The following is a 6171-nucleotide window of genomic DNA, read 5'->3' on the forward strand; positions in this document are numbered from 1 at the left end:
GTGTAACAACCCAAGCTGTCCTTGAACTAGCTCTATAGACCAGGCTGGTCTCGAACTCAAGAGATCTGCCTGTCTCTGCCTCCCAAGTGCTGGAACTAAAGACATGTGCCACCACTGCCTGACTCACATCTCATTTCTTTTTTATTTCTATTGACCTGTCTAGGACCAATAAAATGGACTGTGTTAAACACAAATAAAAATGAGGATTCTTTCCTAGTGTGTGATCCTTACACAATGCATTCATCAAATGCTGCTGTAAGTTGGTTTCTAACCTTTAGGAGGCTTGTCATTTATTCTTAACTTATTGCTTGAACTATGAGCAGCAGTAAAAAAAATTATCATATGCTTTGTTCTGTATTGATTCATATAATTGGACTTTTTTCATCTTCAGTCTTCTAAAGTGGGAAATCACAGTTTTCTCTGATGTTGAATTACTCTTGCTTTGAAAAGATAATTCCAGTCAGATCATGATGTATTACTTTTTAATAACCCAATTAGACAGCAAATCACTAATGTTTTATTTAGGTACAAGAGTAAAAGGGACCTATCATGTTCCCCCTTCTATCATCATTCTTTGCTTGTGGCTCCGTACTAATTTAGCCCCATGCATTTTTTTTTCTTTGCACCTGTTCATGATGGCTATCCTTCTGAACATGAGTAAGGACTACCACTCAAATTAGCCAAATTTACAGTAGGCTTTATCATATGTGCACAAAATAGTCAGTTCAGTGCCTGTCTTTTCTTAAATGTGGGACTGGAGAGGTCATCCCCAAACACAGGAGAAGTGGGGTTTATAGTCCTAAAACTGGGAAGCAAGGGGGCTTCCAAGGGTTGAGGAATTTCCAGAGGAATTTTGATTATGTAGGAACTTGGAAGAACATATAAAAATTATTTGGTAGAACATCTTATCTTATGATGGTGGAGGTCAGGGTATAGGGTGTGGAGCATGGCAAATTCCAGAAACTTAAGTTTTATAGTAACCAAAATGAGCTTATTTTGACCTCATGACAAGATGGCTTCTGATCTTAAAATGGAGTCAGGCTGGCTCATCAGTGACTAGCTTCATTTCTGTTGGATTGTGTGATCTGCCAGGACCTGGCTCCTAGAAGGGACTTAGTATGTGTTGTGTCGGGTTGAAGAGGACTGTGTCTGAGTTACCAGAAGTGCCCCAGCATCTCATTGGTGTCTCTCTTCTTGTTATCCCTCCCTGTTCTTCTGTCAGCTCCCATAGATCACAGCAAGAAGGGGATGCAGGCTCTGCATCAGGCCTTTTCATTTTCTCTATTGTGTCTGTCAAGATCACGGCTTTTCAATCATGATGAAATCTAATTAATAAAGTTTTAAACTTATGGTTTGTACTTTGTGCTCTTAAGAAATCTTTATCTAATCCAAGATCACAAATTATGTACCTATGTTTCCTTCTGAAAGTTTTTGTCCTGAGATTTACTTGTGATGTATATGGCTATGTAAGCTTTCAGCTCCTGTCTTAGTTTCTTTCCCTGTTGCTGTCATAAAAATCTCCTGACAGAAGCAACTTATGACAGGGAGGGCTTATGGTGCTTCACTGTTAGATGAATTATAGTCGATGATAGCAGGAAGGTGAAGGCAGCGTGGGTTTGAAGGAGCTGATCAAGTCATATCCACAATCAGGAAACAGAGGAGCGAATATATGGTGCTTCTCAATTCCCTTTCTGCATTTCAGAAATTATATTTTACTTATTTGTGTGCACATGTGAACATGTGCAGGTGCATGAATGCACGTGTGTGCACCTTTGTAACTGTCCTAGTTAGGGTTTCTACTGCTGTGAAGAGACATCATGACCACAGAAACTTTTATAAAGAAAACCATTTAATTGGGGCTTATGTACATTTTCAGAGGTCCAGTCCATTATCATCATGGCATGACAGCACGCAGCCAGACACAGTGGTGGAGAAGGAGCTGAGAGTTCTACGTCTTGATCTGCAGGCAACAGAAGGAGATTGTGTCACACTAAGCGTGGTCTGAGCAGATATGACACCTCAAAGCTCACCTCCACAGTAACACACTTCCTCTAATAACACCATACTTCCTAATAGTGCCACTTCTATGGGACAAGCCTTCAAACACATGAGTATATGGGGACCAGTCCTATTCAAACCACCACATTCCACTCCCTGGCCCTCATAGGTTTGTAGTCATTCAGAAATACATTTAGTCCAACTTCAAAAGTTCCAATAGTCTATAACAGTCTCAAAATTGTTTAAAAGTCCAAAGTTCAAAATCTCTTCTGAGATGCATGGCAATCTCTTAACTGCAATCCCTATAAAATCAAAAAAAAAAAAAAAAAATCAGGTTCCCCTGCTTCCATCATATAATAGCACAGAATACACATTACCGTTTCAAAACATAGGGCAGGGAGCTTGGTGAGGAAATACTGGACCGAAGCACAGCTGAAAACCAGCTGGGCAAGCTCCAAACTCTGCATCTCCATGTCTGATGTCAAAATGCTCTTCAGATCCCCCAACTCCTTTCAGCTTCATTGACTGTGACACACTTCTTTCTCTTAGGCTGTTTGCACTCCCTGCTAGTAGCCTTCCTCAGCAAGTATCCCATGGCTCTGGAATCTCTAACAATTGAGGTCTCTAAGGCAATTCAGATTTCACCTTTACAGCGTCATACAATGGTCTCTTTAGGCCTCCTTGCATGGACACCCCTGACACATGCCTGGCTTCAACAGCTCTCCTTAGTCACAAAGGGAGATTCCATGGCCCCTTTCTTCTATCCTTGTCTCTAAAGCCAGAACGACAACTTGAAGTTGCCAAGTTCTGCTGCTTGCTGGGGCTGGAGCATGGCCCCCTCATTTAATTACAACTTCGTTAGCTTTCTGTTTCTGATGGTTTCCTTTGCCTAAACTTGACTGTCTAGAACTTGCTGGCCTTGAATTTAGAGATCTACTACCCTCTGCTTTAGGAGTGCTGGGCTTAAAGGCGTGCACCACCACACCCTGCTCTAAGCTTTCTTTAATTCTTGTTCCTAAACTGGACAGTTAGTTGGGTGGAATTTTGCCCTGATGTTACCACTCCCTTTATTTTGTTTAATATCAGGCTTTCCTTTAATCTTCTTATCTCCTTGAACAAAGAATTTAGTTCCGTTCCACTTCCTGGTGCCCCTTTTATCCTAAAATTGTACATTTTGTATTTTCCCTTGCTTAGTTTGCTCCTTTTCATTATAGATCTTCATAAGAGTGAATGCAAATAACCCCACAATAGAGTCTGTATTTGGCTGTTTTGAGATTCCCTTGGTCAATGGAATGAATTCAAACTCTTTAGCCTCAGGTAGACTTTTTGGACAAGGGCAAAAAGCAGCCACATTCTTCACTAAAATCCTATAAGATCAATCCCTACACCAAATACTAATATTTTTCTCCTCTGAAACCTCTTGAACCAGGCCACCACACTTCAAAACACTATCAGTACAACTGTCTTCCTAGCTCCTATTAGGATGGCCCATTAAGCCCCACTTAAAACTTCCAACTGCTTTTCTAATCCATAGTCCCAAAGACATGGTCTGGCCTATCACAGCAATACCCTAGTCCTGGTACCAACTTCTGTCTTAGTTTGGGTTTCTATTGCTGTGAAGAGACACCATAGAGGCAATTCTTATAAAGGAGCCATGTAATTGGGACTGGCTTACAGGTTCAGAGGTTTAGCCCATTCATTGTGGGAAACGTGGCAGCATGCAGACAGACATGGTGCTGGAGAGGCAGCTGAGATTTCCATATCTTGATCTTCAGGCAGCAGAAGGAGACTGTATCACACTGGACATGGTTTGAGCATATATGAGACCTCAAAGCCTGCCTCCACAGTGACACACTTCCTCCAACAAGGCCACAACTCCTAACGGTGCCTCTTCCGATAGGCTGAGCAGAGCATTCAAACACACGAGTCTGTGGAGGCCATTCCTATTCAAAACACCACAGTAACCATGTTCATAGAGAGGTCAGAAGATTTTGTGTTCTTGGGTTTCAAATCCAGGTCATCAGGCCTGGTGGTGGGCATCTTCTCTTGCTAGATCAACTCACTGGCCCTCATTCTCCATTTTAACAGTCCAGTATCTCTCAAGAATGATGCTACCCAACAGTGGCTAGCTCTTTCCACCTATAGATAACCTCCCACAGGCACATCCAGAGGTCTCTTAGAGTCTAGAAAGAGCTCACCTGTGCACACAGGCAAGGTGCTCCTGCATGTGCCCACAGAGGCCAGAGATTGATGTTAGTTGTCTCCTATTGAGTTCTATATTATGTTTTGAGACATTTTTACTGAACCTGTGGTTTGTTGTTTAAGCTAGACTGGCTAGCCAGCAAGCCCCCAGGATGCTCCCCTTTGGGCACCCCCATCCAGAATACTGAAGTTATAGGCGTGGACTACCACAGCTGTATCCTGTGGGTCTAAATTTGGGTCCCCACTTTTGCACAGACTACCCATCACTCGCTGGGCCATGACCTCAACTGTCCCTATATTTCTCATGGATCTCAAACCAGATTTGTTCTTCTGTCACCAAGCCTTGCAGAGTTTGAGGTTAGGGGAAATTGAGAGAAAAGACGATAAAGTGAAGACTGTGTGTTGACTGACCCCATCTGAACCATAATTCTGACCTTCCTAGCCAATATTCTCCCTGTAGCAGTATCTGCATGACATCCACCTGACATACTTCTGGTTCATGAGTTATGCATTCCAGTTAGAACGTCTACTACACAAATCTTTCTCTAGTGAGAAAATCTTGGCAAGAAACAGACACAGGTCTGCAGAACTATGTCACTATTACAGAAAAGAATCTGAATATTGCCGGGCGGTGGTGGTGCACGCCCTTAATCCCAGCACTCGGGAGGCAGAGGCAGGCGGATCTCTGTGAGTTTGAGACCAGCCTGGTCTATAAGAGCTAGTTCCAGGAGAGGCTCCAAAACCACAGAGAAACCCTGTCTCGGAAAAAAAAAAATCTGAATATTTAAGCCTGTTATAAAGAATGGGGAGGGCAGGCACGGGAATATGTCACCATTGTAGAGAAGATGGATGGAAAGAAAACAGTGATTGGCAGCCAGGAATGGAGCTTCCCATCTGTAAAGCCAGTATCTGGAATTGGAGGATCAGGAGATCTAGGTCATCATCTTCTACTACAGAGTGACCTTGAGGCCAGCCTGGGCTACTAAGACTCTACCCCAAAATAAATACAAACAAAAATAGTGAATAGGGGACTGGCAATGGATCAGGAGCTATCCAGGAAGTCTTAGGCTTGAAAAACAGCACTGGGAGAAGTGAATGGTACTATGCCCTGCCTTGGAAGATTGGTCTCACAATGCTCTCTTCCCTTGTGGTGCCTACAGCTGTAATAAATAACCTAGATACCGTTATTTGATGGTTCGGGGTGCCTTTCCTTCTATGCACAGACAACAGAGTCTATAAGTATTACAGAGGAAAAACCTAGCTGAATGTTAATAACCATTCTGCCACTCTGTCGTACTAGAGCATTAGGGCTAAGGCATGGAACTATACTTTTTAGGTTTTTTTTTTTTTAATTTTATGTGTTGTTTCTCAAAGCAGACTCATCTTTAAAGCTAGCATTTCAAACATCAAATACAACGATCCTGAAGACACATGCACATGCGCAGTGCTTGCAGGTGAGGGCAAACACAGAGGCAGACTGTTTTCCTTCATGAGAACTGAAATCAAAGCTACTGCACCCTCAGGCACTGTAAGTTCCACATTAGCCCAGCTCATTAACATATCCCCCTGAACTGGGAACTAAATATTAAATGAAGATTTGATTACTTCTTCCTAAGAGGTCCCTGGACCAGATTCTGATTGCCTTAAGTAACCATATTTAGACAATAACAACAGAAGGTTGAGCTGGGTTTTTTTGTTTGCTTGTTTGCTTTACTTTCTCTTTTGGAGGACGTGGGTGTGGAAGTACATCTTGGAGGGCAGGTAATGCCAGATTTCAACCTTGAGTGTAGTTCTTCCCAAGTTATCCCTGCCTATATGCCTGGTAACTCTTAGAAATAAGAAGACAGTGTTGGGGCTGGAGAGATGGCTCAGTGGTTAAGAGCATTGCCTGCCCTTCCAAAGGTCCTGAGTTCAATTCCCAGCAACCACATGGTGGCTCACAACCATCTGTAAAGAGGTCTGGTGCCCTCT

The sequence above is a fragment of the Chionomys nivalis genome, chromosome 20 (genome assembly GCF_950005125.1).
Source record: "Chionomys nivalis chromosome 20, mChiNiv1.1, whole genome shotgun sequence".
Taxonomy (NCBI): Eukaryota; Metazoa; Chordata; class Mammalia; order Rodentia; family Cricetidae; genus Chionomys; species Chionomys nivalis.